The following is a 26,732-nucleotide window of genomic DNA, read 5'->3' on the forward strand; positions in this document are numbered from 1 at the left end:
GGATTTAATTGTTTTTGATCAAGGATCTATTTCAATGCCAGGAGTATTGTGGGGAAGGCAGACAAGCTGAGGGTGTGGATTGACACATGGAATTATGACATTATAGCCATTAGTGAAACTTGGCTACAGGAAGGGGAGGACTGGCAGCTCAATGTTCCAGGGTTCCGATGTTTCAGACGTGGTAGAGGCAGAGGGATGAAGGGTGGGGGGGAGTGGCATTGCTAGTCAGGGAAAATGTTACAGCAGTGCTCAGGCAGGACAGATCAGAGGGCTTGTCTACCGGGTGGAGCTGAGAAACAGGAAAGGTATGACCACATTAATGGGGGTGTATTATAGACCACCCAATAATCAGCGAGAATTGGAGGAGCAAATCTGCAGAGAGATAGCAAACAACTGCAGGAAACATAAAGTTGTGAGAGTAGGGGATTTTAATTTTCCACATATAGATTGGCACTCCCATACTGTTAAAGGTCTAGATGGGTTAGAGTTTGTAAAATGTGTTCAGGAAAATTTTCTAAATCATTATATAGAGGTACCAACTAGAGAGGATGCAATATTAGATCTCCTATTAGGAAACGAATTAGGACAAGTGACGGAAGTGTGTGTAGGGGAACACTTTGGTTCCAGTAATCATAACGCCATTAGTTTCAGCTTGATCATGGATAAAGATAGATCTGGTCCTCGGGTTGAGGTTCTAAACTGGAAAAGGCCAAATTTGAAGAAATGAGAAAGGATGTAAAAAGCATGGATTGGGACGGGCTGTTCTCTGGCAAGGATGTGATTGGTAAGTAAGAGGCCTTCAAAGGAGAAATTTTGAGAGTGCAGAGTTTGTATGTTCCTGTCAGGATTAAAGGCAATGTGAATAAGAATAAGGAACCTTGGTTCTCGAGGGATATTGGAACTCTGATAAAGAAGAAGAGAGAGATGTATGACATGTATAGGCAACAGGGAGCAAATAAGATGCTTGAAGAGTATAAAAAGTGCAAGAAACTACTTAAGAAAGAAATCAGGAGGGCTAAAAGAAGACATGAGATTGCTTTGATAGACAAGATGAAGGATAATCCTAAGAGCTTCTACAGCGATATTAAGAGCAAAAGGATAGTAAGGGATAAAATTGGACCTCTTGAAGATCAGAGTGGTCGGCTATGTATGGAACCAAAAGAAATGGGGGAGATATTAAGTGGGTTTTTTGCATCCGAATTTACTAAGGAAACTGGCATGGAGTCTATGGAAATAAGGCAAACAAGTAGGGAGGTCATGGAACCTATACAGATTAAAGGGGAGGAGGTGCTTGCTGTCTTGAGGCAAATCAGAGTAGATAAATCCCCAGGACCGGACAGGGTATTCCCTTGAACCTTGAAGGAGACTAGTGTTGAAATTGCAGGGGCCCTGGCAGATGTATTTAAAATGTCGGTATCCACAGGTGAGGTGCCGGATGATTGGAGGATAGCTCATGTTGTTCTGTTGTTTAAAAAAGGCTCAAAAAGTAATGCGGGAAATTATAGGCCGGTAAGTTTGACGTCAGTAGTAGGTAAATTATTGAAAGGAGTATTAAGAGATAGGATCTACAAATATTTGGATAGACAGGGACTTATTAGGGAGAGTCAACATGGCTTTGTGCATGGTAGGTCATGTTTAACCAATCTATTAGAGTTTTTCGAGGAGGTTACCAGGAAAGTGGATGAAGGGAAGGCAGTGGATGTTGTCTACATGGACTTCAGTAAGGCCTTTGACAAGGTCCTGCATGGGAGGTTAGTCAGGAAGGTTCAGTCGCTCGGTATACGTGGAGAGGTAGTAAATTGGATTAGACATTGGCTCAATGGAAGAAGCCAGAGAGTGGTAGTGGGGGATTGCTTCTCTGAGTGGAGGCCTGTGACTAGTGGTGTGCCACAGGGATCAGTGCTGGGTCCATTGTTGTTTGTCGTCTATATCAATGATCTGGATGATAATGTGGTAAATTGGATCAGCAAGTTTGCTGATGATACAAAGATTGGAGGTGTAGTGGACAGTGAGGAAGGTTTTCAAAGCTTGCAGGGGGATTTGGACCAGCTAGAAAAATGGGCTGAAAAATGGCAGATGGAGTTTAATGCAGACAAGTGTGAGGTATTGCACTTTGGAAGGACAAACCAAGGTAGAACATACAAGGTAAATGGTAGGACACTGAAGAGTGCAGTAGAACAGAGGGATCTGGGAATACAGATACATAATTCCCTAAAAGTGGCGTCACAGGTAGATAGGGTCGTAAAGAGTGCTTTTGGTACATTGGCCTTTATAAATCAAAGTGTTGAGTATAAGAGTTGGAATGTTATGGTGAGGTTGTATAAGACATTGGTGAGGCCGAATTTAGAGTATTGTGTGCAGTTTTGGTCACCTAATTACAGGAAGGATATTAATAAGGTTGAAAGAGTGCAGGGAAGGTTTACAAGGATGTTGCTGGGACTTAAGAAACTGAGTTACAGAGGAGGGTTGAATAGGTTAGGACTTTATTCCCTGGAGCGTCGAAGAATGAGGGGAGATTTGATAGTGGTGTATAAACTTATGGGTATAGATAGAGTGAATGCAAGCAGGCTTTTTCCACTGAGGCTAGGGGAGAAAAAAACTAGAGGACATGGGTTAAGGGTGAAGGGGGAAAAGTTTAAAGGGAATATTAGGGGGGGCTTCTTCACACACAATGGTGGGAGTGTGGAATGAGCTGCCAGATGAAGTGGTGAATGCATTTAACATTTAAGAAAAACTTGGACAGGTACATGGATGAGAGGGGTTTGGAGGGATATGGTCCAGGTGCAGGTCAGTGGGACTAGGCAGAAAAATGGTTCGGCACAGCCAAGAAGGGCCAAAAGGCCTGTTTCTGTGCTGTAATGTTCTATGGTTCTAAGGAAAGGTTTTTTAAAGGTTGAAGTCATCAATAGGCACACAACTTTATTTTATGTCAGCATGGCTCCTGAGGTTTTCCTGTGTATACCAGATGAGATGGCATGGAGGGCATAAGGACAAAGGATGCAGGATGGGGACATTATTTGGCACTATGTTGGTGCAGGAACTATAAAGGGTCATGGGGATGAGAGGGGAATACGGATTGGCATAGGGAGAAAATGGGGGCCTTGGGGGTGGGTAAAATGCATTGGGTGGCATGGATGGGACATGGGGTGTGTGTGTGTCGGGGTGAGGACCGCTTTTTGTTTTGCGCATTTCTTTAATAAATGCAACCAAGTGCCAAAGTACAGAGGCAGGTGTTCTGGCCAGCACACCTCTGGATCACCAGGTTGATGGTAGTCATGATGTGGCTTTTGCTACCAAATAAACCTTTTGGACTTTAACCTGGTGTTGTTAAACTTCTTACTGTGTTCACCAGGTTGATACCAGAGATGAGGGGTGTTGATTATGAGGAGAGACTGAGCAGATTGGAATTTAGAAGGCTGAGGGGGGATCTTATAGAGACCTATAAGATAATGAAGGGGCTGGATAGGGTAGAGATGGAGAGTTTCTTTCCACTTAGAAAGGAAACTAGAACTAGAGGGCACAGCCTCAAAATAAAGGGGGGTCAGTTTAGGACAGAGTTGAGGAGGAACTTCTTCTCTCAGAGGGTGGTGAATCTCTGGAATTCTCTGCCCACGGAGGTGGTGGAGGCTACCTCGTTGAATCTGTTTAAATCACGGATAGATGGATTCCTGATCGGTAAGGGAATTAGGGGTTATAGGGATCAGGCGGGTAAGTGGAACTGATTCACTTCAGATCAGCCAAGATCTTATTGAATGGCGGGGCAGGCTCGAGGGGCTAGATGGCCTACTCCTGCTCCTATTTCTTATGTTCTTATGACCCAGCTGGCCCCGCACACGGTCCTGGTGCGGTGTGCCTGACTCGTAGCACCCCCTTTCTCCCCAAGAATGAAAATCCCATCTGGGCCTCTTTTCCCCAGGTTGGTTTGTGGAGCCGGGAAATGCCCCATCCCTGTGCTTCAGATCTAAGAACAAAAATCTGGGCCCTAGTGTCCGAAACAGTGCATGTTCCATTATTCACTACTAGTATCTGAAGGAAAATACAAAAACGTTTATAAGAAACTGAAATTGTATAATAGTATTCAAATACCATATTTACTATTCGAGGTAACTACAGTTATTGCTTCAGTGGTTATCTTGAATAGTAAAATCTTAGTAAAATTTGGCATTTGAATAGTCGCTAATATGCAACGTGTTGCCCCATGAACTTGTGAAGAGGACATGTACTCATTAAGTCCTTATTAATTGGAGACCGTCTTTATGCACCAATGCAGACTTTTGCACTTCATTACATCATTGCGTACATACAGGCAGCCAAAATCTCATTTCATAATTTTAAAACAAGATACTGGAAATGTAAACCGCTTGATCACCTGAAACAAAATAGTAGCTGGCAGTTTTTATTGGAACTAGTGCAGACAAGTATTTGGTTAACATTTGGGTATAACATCCAAGCATATCCGTTTACGACTGCTGATGTAAAGCAAGGCCTAGGATATAATTTAAAAGCATGTACAAAATTCTTAAAATGAAACTGCTGAGGCCCAGGGAACTCGTAAAGTGTGGCAAGAATGCAGTGCAGAACTTAATGCAGTACAGGGTGTGCATAAGTTGTAGTTTGTAGAACTGGCAAGGTGAGCATTTGAGAAGTTGAATTTTTAAGTGATGAAGGCTTGGATTCGGCTCTTGGCAATGATGAGTGAAAGTTTGCAAATTAGTAATGTTTCACAAGTAGATGAACATGTTCTTGGCAAAAGATTGTATGTGGAACGCAACTTCACCTGAGCCTAGCACAGGTCTTAATGTGGCTGCCAGCTCAAATTATAGCGAGCTCTTCAAATTTAGCCTAGTCTGATGCACTCACGGGCACATAGTGCTGGAGGAAACTGAAGATAATGGTATTGGGTTTTTGCCTCCACTCAAACTCTGCTCCAGCTATTTAAACACAATTATTCAGATTGCAGTGCTGAGAGAGTACAAGTTGACTTTTGGTTGAATTGGTAAACCAAGGTACTTGCTGCATGTACATGACCCTGTTTGAAGAAGAGAAGTGATATTTAATTGGGGTCCTGAACAAAATCTATCTCTCAATCAGCATCTTCAAAATGGATCAGTTGGTCATTATCTCGGTGCTATTTGTGAGATCCTGCTAAGTGCAAGTTAGCTGCCAAATTTTCTTGGATTACTTCATTGGGTTGTGAAATGCTTTGCGATATTCTAGCTGTGAGAAATGAACAAAGAAAAGTACAGCACAGGAACAAGCCCTTCAGCCCTCCAAGCCCGTGCTGATCATGATGCCCTAACTAAACAACATAACCATCTGCCCTTACTTGATCCCTATCCCCCTATTCACTCCCTATTCATATTCCCATCCAGATGCCTTTTAAATGTTGCTAATGTGCCTGCTTCCACCATCACCTCTGGCAGTGTGTTCCAGGCACCCACGACACTCTGCGTGAAAAACTTCCCCCACACATCTCCCTTACACTTTCTCCTTCTCATCTTGAACCTGTGCCCCCTTGTAATTGACACTTGCATCCTAGGAAAATGCCTCTGACTATCCAAGCAAATAACCTACATCTATATATGCTATATAAATGTAGGTTATTTATTTTCTTTTGTGTACTGATGGTGAGCGAGATCAGATTTTGAGTATTCAAGCTTTGAAGTTGGACTTGCAATTAGCATTTTAGCACAAAACTTGCAGTCAGTGGATGATGTGATGTTTCAGAATTCTTTGACCATTTTATCACAGGTTAAATTTGGGAAAAAAATGTTCCTAGATGTTGAATTTGAAAAACAAAGTGGATTTGTAAGGCTTTGGATATTTTTTGAGTGTGCACTCAAAGTGAGTAAAGGCATAATGTCAAATTAAGTGCCGCCTTGTGTTTATACGGAGATCTTTCCAACCTTTTTGTCTGGCGTGATCTAATTCATTTTTCTTGTTTAATAAATACATGTTAAAAGTTCATCAGCAGACATCTGTGAGACTCCTATCTCAAAGTGGTGCTGTTGACCAGTTGGAAGGTACAGGGGAGTTACTATCATGACACATAGGTTCCCATCAAACACTCATATCATGGGAGGATAGAATTACCCTTCCTGTTGTGCTTTGCATAAAGCTACTTCCAAAGACATGGGCCAGAAACCAATCCCAATGCCCAGTAGAGGCAGGAAAGAGGTTAACAAAAGCATCCATAGGTCAGATTTTTATCAAGAAAATGCTTTAAGAGCTTTTCTTGCAGTGGTTTCAAAAGTCAGAAACGCTGGAGAAACAGTTAGAAGACATCCTGTTCAAGCCAAGTAAAATAAGTGCTGGGTAGCTTGGCATGTTTTTTTAAAATGTCATAACGTGTAGATAAGTTGTGTAAATTAAAATATGAAATTGATCACAATTGCTGCTCTGTATGATGATGATGGTGCAAATAAAGCAGTGTGCATATTACATCAAACCTAGTCTCACCTGAACTCTGGAGCAATTGAAACAGCAGGTTTCTATAATACGTTCTTCCTATGCACGTGGAAGAAGTGGGTGCCAAATAACATGTGCTGTACAAGCAGGATTCGTACACAAAATATGGCACCAGGAAAAGCCATTTTGTCAGTTAGATCCTCATTGTCCATATTGTTATGATCCCAGTTGATAATACTGGACAAGTCAGATCCAGATTGGGACTTGACATGATAGTTCCTAACTTTTTGTTTAGAAAGCGTGGAGGAAAGTTACTGAGCAAATTCACAGGTGTCTGCTGATGAACTTTTAACATGTATTTATTAAACAAGAAAAATGAATTCGATCATGCCAGACAGAAAGGTTGGAAAGATCTCCGTATAAACATAAGAAGGCACTTAAATTTGATATTATTCCTTTACTCTAGCATTATCTTTACAAGCACATAAACCAGTAAAGAGTTACCACTAACTTGACACCAAAGACTTCTCACTTGGGAGAACAGTTGCAAGCATTTTTTTCCTGTGAATTTCTGAGCATTAGCTCGATGCTTTTCATCCAATTCACATCTTTCCCGAGCCACCCAAAAACCTCACTCTAAACTCACTTGTTCCTTAACAGCAGAGTAAACAGATGAGTTCTCTGAACTCGGTCATCTGGCAGCACCTTTGCTAAACTTACCACTTTCCTGAGTTATGTAATTAATTATTCAGTCAACTGCTGTCTCCGATCAGAGAGCTTAAAATTCCTGTCTTCTTTCTCTGACACACCATTCCGACCATTTTTTCCTGAGCAACTTGAACACTTCGAAGCAACAGTCAAGTTTTTTTCTACTTTGTGTTTATTTTCCCTGAATCACTAAACTTGTAGCTCCTTTTAATCCATCCCTTCAACTTCAAGTCTTGTAAAACCCCATTAAAAGTATACCCAAAAGATAACCTTTTAGTCAGCAGTCTATCCAGACTCCCAGGCATCAAGATTCACTAAGTGAAACTGCAACAGTTTTACTTTCCTTAACATAAATATATGCATATTCAAGTTAAACATTTTGCATTGTCCATAGCCACCTCCAATCTGTTCATGAACTTTATGCACTTAGTTGGATTAGTGGTTTTCAACCAGTGTGCCACGGCTCACTGGTGTGCCATGAGAACTGTCCAAGTGTGCTGAGAATTTTTGTCCTTGCCCCAGAATAGTCACTAATAGGACCTTCAACACTGCATAGTCGAGAGTTAAAAGATTCCCAGCTATTGGTGTGAGGGGTCACTCACTTCAACACTGATTAATCCAGTCAAACTAAATACTTTTTTCAAAAAAAAACAAGCCGCAGGACAGGCTGAGTCATCTGTCACCATTGGATGGATCAATTTGGCACATGACACTTATTTTAAAAAAATATGTGGCAATTATTTTTTGCTGGACATTCTTTCCTTTAAAGCGGGAACAATTGCCTCGTGGGCACAATTGTCTTTCTTCATTCACAGATTCGATCAATGTGGAAAATCTATTCTTTTTCTCAGGTTAACCAACATCCCATAATTGTTTTAAGAATCGTGGATCAAATCGCTCTGATAAGTGGCGTTCTCTTTCAAATTTCTAAACAAGTGGTGGAAGTGATCCAGATAGAGACAAAAGCTCAACTTGGTACCGTTCACCCCAGAACCCATCCTGCAAGTGAAATGAACCTGGGCTATTTCAAAGGGAATCAGCAAGACTGAATTAAATTTCCCCAGAGCATCAATAAAATGGTCAAAGTAGGGATTGGAAAAAAAATACAGGTGTATGTATTAAAAAAAACTTTTAGAAAAGGCAATTGATGAATAACTAGCCCTGACCGAGACTTTAGAATGGATGATAATTTGAGTGAGTGTCTGTTCTCTATGCTGATCAACTCGAACTGAAGGCCTGAAATTGGAAGCACTTTGAAATTGAGTTTTGCCTGTTTCTGATTGTCAGTTGTTCAGTCCTTGTCGGAATTGGAAAGCAGTGTACTTTTGAAATCAAATCAGAGAAGGTGCGAGAGAATATATACTCAGCTACTCAGCTTTATGTTAAATGGCTTCAGTGAAAATTAATTTAATTTGCTCTGAGATATTTCGTACTTTTTAAAAAAAACACAATTTCTCCGGGTTGGAGTCAACTTGTTTTTAAAAAATTTTTATTCTTAAAATGTTGTAATTTTTCTCAATCTCAATTTCCCCTTTGAACATTTCAGCGGCTCCTTTAAGATCTTCGAGATCTAACTCTGAACAGAAACAGTCTTTTCAATAAACATTTACTGAATATAAGCTTTCTGCCAAACATCACAGTATTGATTTATCAAACATCTGTTTTTTTTAATCTTGAGTTTTTTGAGTTTAAAACGGGCAGCTTTGAGAAAGGCACGAATTATAGGAAGAATTGGGTGTCTTGCCATTTGCTTTTTGTCTTACCAAAGCCAAAATTATCTTGTATCCAACAATTTCAATAATGTCTTTATAATTATTTTCATGGGATAATACAGAAATCCACAACCGCATTGAAAAATGCAGCCAAGAATGGGGATAGTCACAAATATTAACCAATTTAACTGAATAGTTCAGGTCAATTTCAGAATGCTTTTCTTGAATGCAACATGTTTTGTCGATTTAATTTGCGAGTCATGGTTTGTAATATTTCCTTTTTCTCCCTGACTGTGGCTATGTTTAATTTAATTATTCTTAATTTAAGACGGGAATTTAAAGAAAATACAGGTAAATATAATTCGAGATTGGTTGCTGGTTGTGATATCGCCTTTCCAAATCATTCTGTTTGACCCGCCTGAAATGGCAAGTGTCCATGCGGTACCCGCCAAAAATGTAGCAGGTGCCAATGTTCTATCTCCATGGAGGCAGGACATCTGGTGGCCCTGCCCCTTGTATGTGATTGACTACTGTTGGTTCGCTACATTGTGGGGCGTTTATGAGCAATTGATTCAGCTGAAAAAAAAAGTGGGTGTGCCGTAGAATTGTTTGTCTCATTGACGTATGCCGTGTTACTGAAAAGGTTGGGAACCACTGAGTTAGATCACTCAGTGAAAACTTCATATTTGACAAAGTTACTTTTTTCCACGTTAACCTTAATGCCAGTAATAACACCGAGAGCTCTAAGAAAAATATCTCAGTCTATTCAATTTAATGATTAATTCAAAAGATCACACAATTTTAACACTCTGTTTGCTGCACCTTTCTGTTCACATTGGTTAATTCTAATTATTGGATAAATGAATTTATCATAAAAATCTGTTCACATTATCAGGAGTTGAATGTATATGCACAGGTGGGGATTCAAGTAACAAACATGTGAACAACTTAGAATTATTTCCAATTTCATTTTAACCTCATTTGTAAAAGGGTCAGGTACCTTATGTGTGCTGATGATACCCTGGCTTTGTCAATTTATTGTGGATTTAGGTCAGGCACAAATACATTTCTGTGTATTCTGTCACTTCATTAACTCTCTGAGCACCTTACCTTTATGGGAGTTGACTCGTACTGTATGTTTGCATGACAGCATAACCCAGGGATGGAATGGCAGTACTTCACTGTGATCTGCACTATATCATCATCATATTTGCGAAACGTCCTGGGCTTGTCTCCATATCCCATTTCAAATTTCCAGTTGACTCAAATGTGCTGGAGAATCATTGCAAAGGAATGACTGCCCAAGTTCTCCCTGACAGTTGGGTCCGTACTTCAATTTCACCCCCCAAAACAAAGAAATTGCGAGCCTGAGATATTTCACTTTCACTAATATTCCCAACACTGCTATTGATCATTTTCTGATACTTCAAATGTGTTTATGCTTCATGTCTGAGTGCAGACTGGGACTGTCAACAGCTTGTTTGCTGTAACGTTATTACAGCCTAGCCTGAACCAGCTTTACTTGACGGCAGCACACATGGCTTTGTAGCCAGTTTTGATAGATGATGTTTGGGAAATGTCTCTTTTAGAATATCATGTCAAAAATATCTCTCAAATTGTGGACTATTTCAGCTCTGAAGTAAGGCCAATTCTTGGCCCTCTTTAACAGCTGAAAAACAGAGTTCTCCTCCTGCTTCAAAATTGCCTTTGAGCTGTGTGTTGCTTCGCCGGAATCTATTGACCTTAAAGAGCCCTGTGTTGCTTGGTTTAATTTCCTTCAAAAGGAAAGAACGTCTCAGATGGCTGTTTGACAGCAATAAAATTGACCAAGGTCATTGTTGTGGTTATTTCGGAACACCAGTCCTGTACCACCTGTGTAGACCCGGGGCATACTGGACATCTGTGAGTGGGAATGCTGGTTGTTATGGAGACTGACTTTCAGTGAGCATCATGGCAGGAGATGAATTTGACTGCGAGGTTATGCGTGTGGGTGTTTGGGTCACCCTAGTCACTTCCTGTCTGTCTAGTCATTTGCAAAGTCTTTTAAAAATGTTAACAATTAACTCTGCCATTAATGGCACAGATGTACATCGGCATCGAAAGAAGTAGGAAAATGACAAAAGGAAAACGTTCACTCAGCAGAACCTTTATTCTCTCAATAATGAACACAAAACGCCGTTCATTGTCGGTCTTTGTTTCTTTGTACTTTCAATGGCACAAACATTGCTCAAATGTATCAGAAATTCTCATCAGCCCTTTAAGGGCTGTGGCAAATATGCTTGTAAAACAACAGCATAAGTTGGTTATTCTTTTTCCAAATACTTTCTCGGTTAATAATGTCAAATTGCTCAAACTCTGCTGAAATGTTGCAGACAAATTAAAAATGAGTTTCAGCGTTAGCTGACGATCATTTTAAAAGCAGCAGAAAGTATTTGCAACTCAAAACTTAACTATTGACTTGGTTTATTTCACTATTTCATCAACTCAGTGTAAGATAGCAGCTTATTGCCACATCGCACTCCTTGCGGTGCAAACCCCCAATTTTCCGTGAATATTGGTGACCAGGGCCTGTGACTAAGAACTCTTTGGCGTGATGTATGAAGCTTGTACAACTATATATGACCCTCACTCTAATTATCTGCAAGTATTGTGCAATTTGTTCTATCGCTTGTATGCTCTATTAAATCCTGTCCTAAGAGCAAGCCGATTTCTTGTAGAAAATTACACAAGAAACTTAAAAGCAGTGTTATGTGATCAGACGGGAATTCTCTCATCCTCCAGATTTTCACCTCCTCTGTTTTTTTGAGATGCTGAGGGCATGGTTCAGTCTTTCATTCAGTTTGGCCATTCTTTGTCTGTGACCTGAATAATAAGTGTTGGCAGGATGTTCCACCATGGACAATATAGAGACAGATTTAATTCTGGTTTTCACATATACTATGACTAAATACTTGCATTTTCCAGCAGGAGTCACTATGTAATGTTCTGGATTATAAGACATTGGCTGATTTCCTTCTTCCTTCATTGTTGTCTTATTCCCCTCACCCCCACCCTCCCCCATGTTTGTTGCAGCTTAAGTGCTGCTCATCTCGAGCCAGCTATGTTAAACAGATTGGACATTGGATTGAGGGCTACTGGTCAGCATAGAGTAATATCTCATAGAATCATAGAATCCTACAGTGCAGAAGGAGGCCATTCGGTCCATTGGGTCTACACTGACCATAATCCCACCCAGGCCCTATCCCCATAACCCCATACATTTGCCCTAGCTAGCCCCCCTGACACCAAGGGGCAATTTAGCATGGTCAATCCACTTAACCTGTACAACTTTGGACTATAATGTCTTTATAATTATTTTCGTAATCTCCGTGCCATTCTTTTGGTATGAATTCCATAGCAACCCTACAGTGCAGAAGAAGGCCATTCAGCCCATCGAGTCTGCACCGTTTCTCCGAAAGAGCATCTTACCCAGGGTCACCCAACCTACCGCCGCAACTCCATGCATTTACCATGGCAAATCCACCCAACTTACACAGGGTTGAGCTGTGGAGGAAACCGGAGCAGACACTGGGAAAACATACAATCGCCACACAGTAACTCAAGGCTGGAATCGAACCTGGTCTCTGGTGCTATGAGGCAGCAGTGCTTGCCACTACACCACACTTTATCATTCCTTAATTTTTCAGGATAAATTGTCAAGAAGTATTTTCTTTTTTTTCTGTATGACAGTAATTTCATGCTATTTCTGTCAAAATACGATCACAACCATGTGTAAGATGAAACCGTCTGCCAGATTTGCAGTGGGAGACTGAGAGATTTCCCTGATGGAATTTTTAGGACCTAAAGTGTTTTGATGGATCAAAATAGAATCAGTACTCAAAGTGTATTATGACCAGAATATGATATAATTTTATCAGAGCTTAATGCATCCAAAGAAGAGTAAACCTGATGCTTTGATTTAGTTTGTCGAATTTTGATAGAGAAAATGGCCCATTTGAGAGGTGGGGGTGCTGGCTAGTGGTGCTTGTGGGTGATTCGATTTGTGGGAGGGGGTAGCGGTGCAAGGAAGTGGTTCAGTTTGTGGGGTGGGGACCAGGGAAAGAGGGGTATAAGGGGGGTCAGCAGTAAGGGCACTGTCTCTCAGTGGATACTTCCTTCCCAATTCTGAGTGCCATGTGTTCGGGTACTGAGTGCCTTTGATTTAGGGACTCCACCCTCATCCTTGAGGTGACAAGCTAACCGCACAGTTTTAGCTGTCATGCATGCTGAAGCTAGCTTAATAACAATGGCAGTGGAATGAGCCCTTAAGTGGTCATGAATTGGCCCCGTAAGAGCCTTAGTCAGTGGCAGGGCGAGAAGGTCAACCATGGGCCTTTCCATGAAGATCTTAATTTTGGTGGAGGTGGGAAGGCGATGGAGTCCTGGTATGCTACCATCTCACCTAATTAAATTGCCCTTACTGCCTCCAAGCTCACAACTGAGAGCAGAAGATTCTGCATAGACAGGTCAAGTGTATGGATAACAAAATGTAGATAATGTTGAATAATGTGGGGAAGCGTGAGATTATTCACTTTAGTTGTAAGAATGGAACAGCAGAATATTTTTTGAAAGGTATGAAACTTGTAAATGTTAATATTCAGAGAGACTTGGGTGTGCTCATACAAGAGACACACAGCCAGCATGCAGGTATAGCAAGCAATTAGGAAGACGAATGGCATGTCAGCATTTATTGGGCAGGAATAAAGAAATCTTGCTACATTTGCACAGCACTTTAATGAGAGCACATGTGAGGTATTGTTTGCAGTTTCAGTCTCCAGGAAGGGTATACTTCCATTGGAGTTGGTACAGCAAAAGTTCACTAATTTGATCCTTGGAATGAGAGGGTTGTCTAATGATAAGAGGCTGAGTAATATTGGGCCTTTATTCCCTGGAGTTTTGAAGAACGATCAGCAATCTTACTGAAACGTATAAGATTCTGAAGGGGCTTGACAGGTTGGACGCTGAGAGATTGCTTCAGCGAGCTAGGGAATCTGAAATACGCGACGTGTTTTGTGGCGGCACGCCGCTCGCTGGCAGCAGGGTTTTATGATCCCACCACTGTCAATGGGGTTTCCCGTTGAACCTAGCGCTCGCTATTGGGAAATGCCAGCAAGATTTCAGCGACCGTCTCAGGATAAGGGGTCTATTATTTAGGACTGAGATAAGAAATGTCTTCACTCAACTGGTTGTGAATCTTTGATATTCGCTACCGCAGACGGTTGTGGATGCTCCATCGTTGAATACGCTAAGGCTGGGTTTGACAGATTTTTTTGGTGTTTTGGAATCAAGGGATATGGGGCCAGACTGGAAAGTGGAGTTGAAGACCAAAAATCAGCCATGATCATATTGAATTTGAGTGCTCAATGGATTGTACGATCTACTCGTGCTCTGATTTCTTGTGTTATCCTCCTTACAGATCCCACCAGTGGTACTTGCTTTTCTTTAATTTGTTTATCATCTGCTGCTCCGTTTTATCTCTTGACACTGTAATCAACCTGCTATCATTGTCTGCAGAATGTATAAACTGATGTTCACCCTTCATGTTCTGAAAACTCTGGATTTAGTTCTAGTTTTTTTCCATCTCAATTTATACTAAATTCAAAACAAATCAGTTGACTTGCTTTTAAAGCAGTTCACCCGTGATAAAGTAAAAGGGGTTATGAACCATGGTTCTGAATTTTCTTTATCAGTTATGTGAGATGTACAGAAACGAGGAATGGAGATTTTTTAAAAATCACTCGGTGTTTCCTATTATAGTTCTTTATTTAATTATACTACTTTTAGAAGAAATTGAGTTTGTTACTAATCGCAAACTGCTGCCACAAGTATTAAGGCTTTTCCACTTGGAGAGAATTTGCCTGAATTTGTCCACAATAAGAACACAGATTTTATGCATAATACCTGGTGAGAACATGCAGAATAGGCAACTAAATGAAGACCGTACGTGCATTTGAGGCTCAATAAATAGTCTGTGATGCTCAATGTATGGGCCCAAAATTAACTGTACACTCCTGTTGTAGTGGAGACATTTCCTGGGTCAATATTGCAAAAGATTTTTAAAAATTTGATTAGTCTTTATATAATCAGTTTAATATTTTGCTCATTTGTAACTTTAAGGATGCTTGGTTTGAACTTCAACAATTACTTGTGAAGGCAGGACAGTGAAGAATCACCAACAGTTATCTAATATATTTTGGCTGCATCCAGGGTAGAATTGTTGATTGGTACTGTAGTCTTTGTAAAAGAGAATGTTCTTCGGGGATACAAGTCAGACAATGACATTCGTGTCATTTGGCGCTCTTTTTGGTAGGATTTATATCTGACTCTTCAGAGTGAAGTAACAGTGGCTTATTGTATCGAACTGCAGCTGGCGTGTGGAGAAATCCAACTGGATAGAGAGGAGTGGGAGCAGGTGGACCAACAACACAGCCTGTTCTTTCCCATAAATATCAAGCTCCATTCTGGGTCCAAGGGGATGCTGCATTAAGTGTCATTAGGCCCTCAGTCCCCTCTGTGCAGTGAGAGAGGCTTTGGGACCTGCTTTCCACTGAGTACAGTCTCTTATCAGATTTAAGCTGGTTGCAAGTGTTTTGCTGATAGATTTCATCATTAGGGTTTGATGTATTGGGTTTCAGTAGTTTCCCTCGAGGTATGAATCACACAGTGGACTTTCTATTCCTACTTAAAAAGTGAATGAGGTGTTTTGAACCGATTCTTCCGCAGACCTTTTCTGTTCTGTGTTTTGGGAGCAATATAACGAAGGGTGTGACGCCATGAATTAGAAAATATTTGTGCTGCTACTGTATTTTATTATTTGCCACAAGGTGCGTTTTTGTTATGGTCTTTCCTGAAAGCTGATGATTTCTGCTCTCCCATGGAAGCTTTGTGTCTTTCGATAAAAGTTTCTGGAAAATGCCATATTTTTCCTTCAGTTTGAAGAATTGAATTTTTGGACAAAAGTCAAAATTTTAAATCCTAATGAAGAAACGTTGGTCAGTTTCCACAAATGACTGCCTGACCCATCATGTTTTCCAGTGATAAACTGGAGATTCCATTGGTATTTGAAGGAGATCGCACAGATTTATTTGCAAAAAGTGGGAATACTGAATAAGAATTTCTTTGCATTGGAATGAGTCTCCTGGGCGGGTGGGTGTGAGGGTACAGGGGAAGAGAAGGTACACAGAATCTCCCTACAATCTTTCAGCAACAGAAGACCAAATGCTTAAACAGAAAGCCACAGTTTGATCAGAAAGCTGTACAGGCATTTGGTATAAAAGGCATCTGCGTACACTGAAATGTACAACTCCCACAGAACAACATGTCATTTACTCTCATTAGTTTTGGAACATTGGTTTAGGCTTTTTTTTCCCCCCCATTCTTGCTGTTGGACTGAAACTTGCTCCCAGAAAATGAAAGCTGTGTGATACTTTGGCAGATGAGTAGGGCAGGTGGAAGAGTTTCACCTTAGAGGAATATGATACGGGCAGCGGAGGCTTGGAGAGATCATGTTTATAGGTGAAAAAAGAAAAACAGTTCTTGCATTTAAATAGCGCTTGATGGTGGAGGATGGGAGGCTGGTGAGGAGAGCATTGGAATGGCTGAATCTGGAGATAACAAGGACATAAGGGAAAGTTTCAGTAGATGAGGTGAGGCATGGGAAAGGACAACTTGGTATAGGTATCAGAGGATGCCATGTAAATGTGAGCTACATCGTAGCATGCTCATGATTTCTGGCGGGGAGAAAAGAAGACATGTTGGGCAAAATAAAGTTTTAACATTTATTTATTAGTGTCACAAGTAGGCTTACGTTAACACTGCAATGAAGTTACTGTGAAAATCAAATAAATCTGCAGGGGTACAATTAAATATTTAACCTATAAATAATAGATGACTTCAGACTTTCTTGACTTTGAATTCCATCTGCCATAGTTTGATCTACTCAAGTCCATCATTTTTGTAACTTCCTGCTCCAATCTACACAATTTTGTATCTCCAAACTTAGTGTCATTTGCAAATTTGGTTAGATAGTTTTCTATTCCTTCATTAAAGCCATTGATATATATAGTAATAAGTTGAGGCCCCAACACTGATCAACAACCTGAGTTCAGTAAAACATCCTAAAATGTTTCACAGGAGCATTAAAAGCTAAATTTGGCACCAAGTCACATAAAGAGTATTAAGCAGTTGATTAAATAAATGATTGGTCAAGATGGTATGTTTTAAAGAGCATCTTAAAGGTGGATAAAGACTATGGACCACGTGCTGGAAAATGGAATTAGAATAGATAGATGTTTGATAGCCAGCACAGACACACTGGGCCAAGTGGCCTCTTTCTATGTTGTAAGACTCTATGGCCGGAATTTTACCATCCCGTCCACCATGGGAATCAGAGCGGGCGAGGGGTGGACTATGGAAAGGTCTGTTGACCTCAGGCGGGATTTTACGGCTTTAGGATGAGCAAGGCCATAAAATCCCAATTTACGACTCTAAGCACGTTGGCACAGTGGTTAGCACTGGTGCCTCACAGCACCAGGGACCCGGGTTCGATTCCCGGCTTGGGTGACTATGCGGTGTCTGCACGTTCTCCTTGTGTCTGCTTGGGTTTCCTCCAGGTGTTCCGGTTTCCTCCCACAGTCCAAAAGACGTGCTGGTTAGGCGCATTGGCCATGCTAAATTCTCCCTCAGTGTACCCGAACTGGAGTGTGGCGACTGGGAAATTTTCACAGTGACTTCATTGCAGGGTTAATGTAAGCCTAATTGTGACACAAATAAAAAATAAAAATAACAAGTTTCTTTATGAACACCACTATATGTTGTAACCTGGGACTATCAGCATGGAGATGATTAGTTTTCTTTTAATGGAAACCGGGAAACAAGGGCTTAATTTCCATAATCTCTTAAATTGCCAGTTCTTGAAGTAGCCAAGAAAAGAACAACATGGGAATAGATCAATTAGGGGAAGTCTCTTTATTTGTATTTTATTCTGAAAAATGTTTGCTGCATAACAGGCACAATATCTGCGGTTAAGAAAGGCGTAATTCCACCCACATTTTGAATGCATCATCATCTCCTTTCGCTCCTTCCACCCACCCACACACCCCACTTCTGAAATGCTTTTCACTGATGCTCCATGTATTTCATGATGTGTTTGTAAGTTTCTGCTCGTGGCTCTCATGACACACAGCATTGGGAAGGGGCACAAACGCACAATAGTTGATTAGCTTTGTTATTTATTTCTTCATTTTCTTCTTTCTTTCACAGCATCTAAAGTAATGTGTTTTCACCTTTATAAATATTCATGTTAGTATTTTCTTAAAAGGGAACAACTTAACATTTTGGATTCAAAATAATGGCCAGGATTCTCCCCCCAAAAAATTCTAAGTTCCCAACGTGCAGGAAAATGGGAGTAAATCCCGCTGTTTCTTTTTCAGCGTGATTTCCGGAATGAATCTCTGACACTCTGATACTCAAAGTGCCCGAGTGGGGATTCCCTCTGAAGATCTGTGGGAGGGGCCTCTTCCCGGCCGGCAGCATAGCGCTGAGCGGACCACTGCGCATGCGCTGATCTGTCAGCACAGCATGCAACCCCCCCGCCCATTGCTGGCCTCCAGATTGCTACCACCTCTCCACCACCCCCAATGACCAGCCCCAATGTCTTCCCCCACCCACAAGGCCAGCCCCAATCTTCCCCCACCCCCCGACAATCCAAACCCTGCTAGTCCCGATCGCACTCTCCCTCCCTCCCTCCCTCTCTCCGTGATCCCAATGCAGAGTGGCAGCCGGTTCCCCTGCCCCCTCCGCACCGCCCAGTGCCCGATGGGCAGTGCCAGTTTGCCTCTTGGGCAGTGCCAGGGTGCCATGCTGACACTGCCCAAGGGGCACTCTCCTTACCCCTGGCCTCCCGGGTGGGGGGGCATCAACGGCCTCTCTTTCCTCCAGCAGGGTCAGGCCGCCTGTTCCCTGTTCGTGGGGAGTAGTTGTAAATCCTGCTGGAGGAGAGATGCTATCAGGCCTGGAGAATACCGTCCCGGGCCAGCTAATCATTTGGAATGTCAATTATCATCAGAAATCTTTATCGGGGAGAGGCACAGAGGGCGTGACGCCTAGTGGGAATCCCATGAAATGGCTGCCACTGATGTCTCCCTGCCCACTGCGCTACTTGAGCAGCGCAGTGGGCTGAGATAATTGCCCCCAATATATCGGTTCACGCTTCAGAGTCTGGGATTGTTAAAAATTTCCTGTACCACCATGGAGAAGTGCTACCTGGGGGTTGGCGTACTCATAATGACGGAGTGAAAACTGGATAGTCAGTGGTTTCAGGTGTCTTTTTGCACTCCTTGCTAGCCAACAGTAGAGCACCATGAGTGGGGATCTGGGAATAAGGAAATATATTGCGGCCCCTTCACTGTGGCTGGGTCAAACTCCTGGAAGTCCCTCCCTAACAGCACATGGACTGCAGTGGTTCAAAAAGGCAGCTCATTACCAGCTTCTCGAGGGCAGTTAGGGATGGGTAATGGATGCTGACATAGCCAGTGATGCCCACATCCCGAAAATGAATAATAGAAAGAAGGAAGAAAATTTCAATTGTATTAATACACTCATTTTCAGGTGTTTTACAACCTGCAGGAATTCAATATTGTAAATAAGTAATGAATAAATGACTAAATCAACCAACGTAAGGGTGTGCTATTCATTGTTTAATTCACGGTAGTTTCCAATAATACTGCTTTCTGTTATTTCAGCACTCACCAAAGCATTTTCATCACTGCACAAAACAGCCAAGATATTTGAATAGTAGTTACACCATGTGCTCCAGATCAAATTCCTTTTTGTACAAGGATGACTGCACTAAGGTTAGACAAATGCCATTCCTTTTCCCCAGAAAAATGTGCGTGTAGATATTGTACAAGAAATTTGAATAGAGAGCAGTAACAGGGAAAAAAAAAGAACGGAGATGAGACAATGATCAAGATGAATTAACTCTACGTTTTTGTCACCCCAAAGTATTTAAGTATTTTTCGCACCTTCATTTGCCTTCGTCTCCTCATGTTGTGTTTCTCCCAATTATTCCAGTGATGAAGCATTTAATATATGCTCACGATGGCATAACAGAAATTGGGATATCCTTGTATGTAGATATAGATGCAAACCCACATCTTACTGCTACTTGAAATACCCATCAAGGAGGTGGCATTAAACTGCAGCTATGCTTTAAATGTTCCGTTCATCATAAGTTAAATGTGCTGTCTGTTTTGAAACACTCCATCTTAAGGTCCACATGTTTCTTATAAGCACCAACAAAGTTTTTTTTGTTGTCAAATCTAAAAATAATTTTAACAGCTGAACAAAAGCAACCACTTCTGTTTATATCATGCCTTTAATGTAATAAAATGTCCCATGGTACTTCATAGGAATATCATAAAACAAAATGTGACACCAAGCCACATAAGGAACTTGGTCAAAGAGGTAGGCTTTAAGGAGTGTCTTAAAGGATGGATGTGAGGTGGAGGGAGGATATCCCAGAGCTTGTGGTCTAGGCAACTAAAGGTGTGGCCACCAATGGGGTGGCATGGTGGCACAGTGGTGAGCACTGCTGCCTCACAGCGCCAAGGACCTGGGTTCAATTCCAGCCTCTGGTGATTGTCTGTGGAGTTTGCACGTTCTCACCGTGTCTGCGTGGGTTTCCTCTGGGTGCTCTGGTTTCCTCCCACACTCAAAAGATGTACAGGTTTGGTGGATTGGCCATGCAAAATTGCCTCTTCAGGGGAATTAGCATGGTAAATACGTGGGGTTACAGGGAGAGGGCCTGCGTGGGATTGTCAGTGCAGGCACGATGGGCCAAATGGCCACCTTCTGCACTGTAGGGATTCTATGATTCAATGGTGGAGCATTTAAAATCAGGGATGCACAAGGTGCCAGATCATTGCTTTGTTCAGAACTGGATGCATTGTCTGATCTTCCATTCTTCTGTAAACACTTAAAGCATTACCAGAGTAATAGCAGAAATGGTTTTTGGACTTTGACCAAACCTTTGCACCACTTGGCCCTAATTTGCCATGTGAGTTTGGAGAGGTCATGCAGAATTTGACCTGGGAATGTGATGCTGCATCAGAGTTTGTGTGCCTTTCCACGCTCTGGTCTAACAAAGAGCCTGTTGCCGTGTTGGCTGTTATGCAACATGAAAATGTAAAAAACAATGGAGTGATGTTGAGTCCATTGTTCCTGGTCAGAGTGCTTTGCGGGAGATGGCTGCATTTCTTGTGTTTGTTACTTTTTGGTATCTGCAATATAACTGCTTTTGGAGCCAAATAAAATCCCATTAAAGCTTCTTTCTTTCAAAATGAATTGTGACTTTTTTAATGACGTTACTTTCTGTTTGTCACTTTTTAAATCCTGCATAGTATTTTAAACAGTGTCAGTTACATGCTCTCTGTATGACTTAGCAGTGTAATTTTTTTTTTCGGTCTACCGGATTGCATTTGATAGTTTACACAGTTTTACACAACTGAGCAAGCACACACTATGTTGAGAATGTGCACACCATCATGTTCTTTATTGACTCTTCCACTGTTGCAAATAGAGATGGGGCATAACATTTCAACGGTGTGAGAAAAAATAAGGAGAATTCTTTTGGTATTAAAAATTGACTGGATCACCTTGCTTCAGACAGCCAGGAAAATTCACATGGAAGAAGTTCCTTTGAACTCAAGAAAAACATGTTTTACAATTGCCTCCAATAGTATTGTGTTTATGGTAACCACTAATTAGACAGTAACAATCATATGTCCAGTGTATATAGTCTGCAGAGAATCAGTAATTTTAAAAGGTATTTATGTGATCCAAAAGTATACTTCAAAGAACAAAGAACAGTACAGCACAGGAAACAGGCCCTTCGGCCCTCCAAGCCTGTGCCGCTCCTTGGTCCAACTAGACCAATCGTTTGTATCCCTCCATTCCCAGGCTGCTCATGTGACTATCCAGGTAAGTCTTAAACGATGTCAGTGTGCCTGCCTCCACCACCTTACTTGGCAGCGCATTCCAGGCCCCCACCACCCTCTGTGTAAAAAACGTCCCTCTGATGTCTGAGTTATACTTCGCCCCTCTCAGCTTGAGCCCGTGACCCCTCGTGATTGTCACCTCCGACCTGGGAAAAAGCTTCCCACTGTTCACCCTATCTATACCCTTCATAATCTTGTATACCTCTATTAGATCTCCCCTCATTCTCCGTCTTTCCAAGGAGAACAACCCCAGTCTACCCAATCTCTCCTCATAGCTAAGACCCTCCATACCAGCTTCGATATGGTGTTGCAGGGTGTTTTGTTAGTTTGGGAAATTGTAGCAATGTAGATTTTATACTTAGTCAATTTTCACTTTTTGGCACTGTGGGGGGAAAAAGAGAGGTAGTGGATCGATTTGTACATCCATTCAGTTTTCCTTTCCATAGTTTTATCCCTCCACCTTGGCCAATAGTGAAAATAACCTGCTAGTATGGTCTGTTTATTTGTGGGAGATACTGCCAGATTCTGTTTGTTTGTACATACTTGTTGCTACCTTATGTTAGCATTTTACATCAATTGTAATAATGCTTGTGTCATGTTTTCTTTTGTTTGTAGTCCTTGGATGTGGGGTTGTATTTTTAATTGCTTTTCTTGATAACGTCATAATTCCCACTTTTTGCATGGAGATGTTGACTCCTTGCTGGATTATGGCATCAAAGAATCTGATTGTCCTCTTGATGCCTTAATATTGAGTATTAATGTGCTGTAGTAACATGAGAGGACATCAAAAACTGAGCCTGATTGTGTCCAATTCCATCATCTGTACCCGCCTATTTCCACCAGAGCACATTGGTTAGAAAGCAGGAGTTGGAACCCAAGCTGATTTCCTTCTTGTATCTTAATGCACTGAGGTCAATTGCAGACTCATACTGCCAGTTCACAATGGGGATTGAACCTGGAAGTTTCCTGGCTTAGCTCCTCTCTGAGGCATTCGGAAGTCTGGTCCAGATATACTGAGATCAATTGCACTTCATGAACCTAGATTGGTTAATTTGTAGGTAAAGTGTGATGTTTGTTTTGGTATATATTTTCAGTACATTGGCGGTGGCATGTCAGAACATACCTCATTTTATTCTTTTAAAATAAAGTTTCAAGTGTTTGTATTCGAAACACTTCCCACATACTGCATTAGCAGCTATGTTGCAAGGAACATTAGCTTTGTTTGTACCAAAGTTCTAACAGGTAGATGTCTTTAATAATTGGTAATAAAGAGGTGTTACAGATTATTGTTGCCTCACATCTCCCTCTTTTTTCATTTGTTGGGCTATGTGGTGATGGGAACTAATGATTGGCAGAATTACAAAGCTGTGTTTTGTCAACCTTTATACAGTATATGAGAGAAAAACGGGAAACTTGGGTTTATCTAAGATTTAAGGATGCTTTCATCAAACGATATTCTTTTTTTAAATGTGAGGCTTTTACAATAGTTTTTAAATCAAAGTCTAATCAGTTGCATCTAAACTTTATGATAGGCTAACTGTGTGAGTAATTTTCCTTTCCGAAGTGGCAGGTTGTGGTTTAAGCAGCAATTGGTAAATTTTTAAAGACAATAAATAGGAATTTTTGATGCAGGAGGTGGATAGGAAGTGTGAGCAGATATAAACATTTTAAATATCTTTTAGATGTAGCATTGCATATAAATAGAATATCAGTTGCAAATTAACAGAATACGATTGATATTGGCCAAATATCTAGAGGACATTGGATTTTGAAGTTAATCATTGAGCCAAAAGTTTGTAATAATCTGCTTGGAAAAGTTGTAGAAATGCAGTTATGTTCTGATAGGATAGTTAGGGGCACTGGAGGGACGAATGGCCTTTTCCCATATATTTTAATGCGGAGGTTGGGGAGCATTTGGTGCACACTCACTTGGCGTATTAATTTAACCTGTGCTAATGTAATGGAAAAGTACAATAGAACCGGGTGATGAGGATAAAAAATACTCGTACTGAATGAGTGGTTAGGGTTTGTAACACACAGACTGATAGGTTGATGAATAGTAACCTTCAAAAGGGAATTGGATAAATACTTGAAGGAGAAAAAAATTGCAAGAATGGGCAGCATGGTGGCACAGTGGTTAGCACTGCTGCCTCACAGCACCAGGCACCTGGGTTCAATTCTGACTGTCCGCATGGAGTTTGCACGTTCTCCCTGTGTCTGCGTGGGTTTCCTCCGGGTGCTTTAGTTTCCTCCCACAGTTCAAAGATGTGCTGGTTAGGTTGATTGGCAATACTAAATTACCCCTTAGTGTCAGGGGGACTAGTAGGGGAAATAAGTGGGGTTACGAGAATAGGACCTGGGCAGGATTGTTGTCGGTGCAGGCGTGATGGGCCAAATGGCCTCCTCCTGCACTGTAGGGATTCTATGATACGGGGAAAGAGCAGGCCGGACTCACTGGATTGTTCTTCGAAAGAGCAGTTGCAGCTTCATGTGATGAATGACCTGCTGTGCTGTACAATTTAAAAATTCTACAATACAGCACAACAAACTTAAAAAACAAAGGCCCTGGTGCTAATGGAGCGCAGAATGTGGGTGAAATTTCCATCTGAAAGGCTCAGTAACAGTAGTGTATTTGTGTACTTCAAGCTATTTACAATTTAAGCTTATGATATGCATAACCACCTTGCTGACATTTCACCAGTTCACTTAACCCCTGAAGTGCCATTTCAGAGTAGGCAGCAAAGATACAGAATAGATTGAAGAATAGATTGATCAGACTGTTACTTTTGAAATTTCTCCTTCAATTATTTTTAGCATTTGAAATAAATAACAAAATGGAGGCATAATAGTGTTGATTTGGTGAATTCTGTTACGGTGTCAACCTCCATTGAAACTTGAGCTCTGGTCTTTGAATCTAACCCCGCCACCGGGCAAATTTCACTAATTCACGAGTACAAAGTGTGGGATTGGAACAGCTCATAATGAAATGGACTCTTTTTTGAAGAACAGTTGACACTAGGGAAATGTGTGATTACAAGTTTTAATAGGCAATTTCAGTCACAAGTATGGCCATATAAATTTTTGATGCAAAAAGTGGGTAAGAAGTGTGAGCAGACATAAACATTTTTAATATCTTTTAGATGTAGCATTGCATATAAATAGAATAGCAGTTGCAAATTAACAGAATACCATTGATTTTGGCCAAATATCTAGAGGGCACTGGATTTTGAATCTCATAATTGAGCCAAAAGTGAAAGATACTGGAGTCAGAGTTTTAGCAGCAGAAAAGAGGCCCTTCGGCCCATTGCATCTCTGCTGGCCATCAAACAACTATCTATTCTAATCCCATTTTTCAACACTTGATCCATAATTTACTTGATTGCAACAACATTAACAAGCATTGAAATAATGCTTTCGGTATCGTAAACACCATTGTGCTCCATACGAATGTTACCAAGCCAGATATGGAAATATATGGAGCAATGACCAGAAAAGGCAATTTTTGAGGAGCCTAAGGGAGTAAGGGAGGCTTAGCTCTAAGTTGCAGAAGACACCGGCAAGGCCTTGGTGGAATTTGACATAAGGAGGTGAATTTTAAAATTGAGATCTTACTTAATCAGGAACGCAAAGTGATAAGATGCATGGGACTTGGTGCAAGTTAGTCCTATGGCTAAGAGTTTTGGAGTACCTCAGGTTTGTGGAACATGACATTGTTTTTTCTGGTGGTGTCACCTGGGGGCAGCATGTTGATGAGAAAGAGACGGGAGCCAAAGATAGATGCTTGGGGATACCAGGGAGTGGGAAGAGCAGCCATTCTTACCCTCTGGCTACATCTGGATAGTTGAGAATGGAACCAGGTGAGTGCAGTCCTACCAAGCTGGGTGACAGTGGAGTGCCTTTGAGAGGAAGAAGGTGTGGTTAACTATGCCAAAGACTGAAGATAAGTAAGGATGGATGAGGATAGGTATTTTACAATTGCCAGTCACTTGGAATGTCATTGTGACTTTGTACTTGTTCAGGACTGTGGCAAAGACAGAAACCCGATTGGAGGGTTCAAGCGTGGAGTTTGGAGGAAGTGTATAGGGATTTGGGAGGCTGCCGCATATTTGAGGACTTCAGAGAGGAAAAGGGAGAATGGAGAAGACTGGTAGCTCCCAAAGGCCAATGCTTGCTGGAATACAGGCCTTACCTGATCCATGGTACTTGAGAATAATTTGACCTAAAAGCTTTCCCCCCACCAAAATTAAACTACTGGCCCGTAGTTGATGGGTTTATCTTTACACCCTTTATTAAACAAGTGTTTAGAGTGTATAATATTTCAAGTTCTCGCATTCTCTCACACAACGTTCGTATCTAAGGAGAATTGGAAGATTATGACCAGTACCCCTGCAACTTCCTACCTTACTTCCTTATTGCTCTTAGTTTCATCCCATTCAATCTAGTGTTTTACCAACTTTGAATACAGCCTCTTCATCGGTTTTTAGCTCATTCAGTATCGCAAATGAGTTCTTTCACTATGACAGCATATTCTTCCATGCTAAAAACAGATGCAAAGTACTCCTTTATTACCTCAGCCATGCCTTCAGTCTGATGTGTAGATCTCCTTTTTGCTCCCTAACTGGCTCCACCTCTACACTTAGTGCACCTATAGTTTTATAAGCTGATAGAAGACTTTAGCATTCCCTTTGATGTTAGCTGCCGGCTTCTTTTCATACTCTCTGTTTGGCCCTCTTTTTCCTTTTTCACTTTTCCTCTGAACTTTCTATAATCTCACTTGTATTATCAATCTGACATCTGTCATATGCACCCTTTTTCCATTTATCTTTCTTGCACTCTCTTTTGTCATCCAGAAAGCTCTGGCTTTGGT

At 41.3% G+C, this 26,732-nt stretch overlaps 1 protein-coding gene across 3 annotated transcripts in view; it reads left to right on the forward strand.

Moving 5' to 3' along the window:
* The window catches only part of lmf1 (lipase maturation factor 1), a 577,648-nt gene that overhangs the window by 106,861 nt on the left and 444,055 nt on the right, over positions 1-26,732 (forward strand). The gene's annotated exons all lie outside the window — the stretch shown is intronic.

The sequence above is a fragment of the Mustelus asterias genome, chromosome 23 (genome assembly GCF_964213995.1).
Source record: "Mustelus asterias chromosome 23, sMusAst1.hap1.1, whole genome shotgun sequence".
In the NCBI taxonomy this organism is placed as follows: domain Eukaryota; kingdom Metazoa; phylum Chordata; class Chondrichthyes; order Carcharhiniformes; family Triakidae; genus Mustelus; species Mustelus asterias.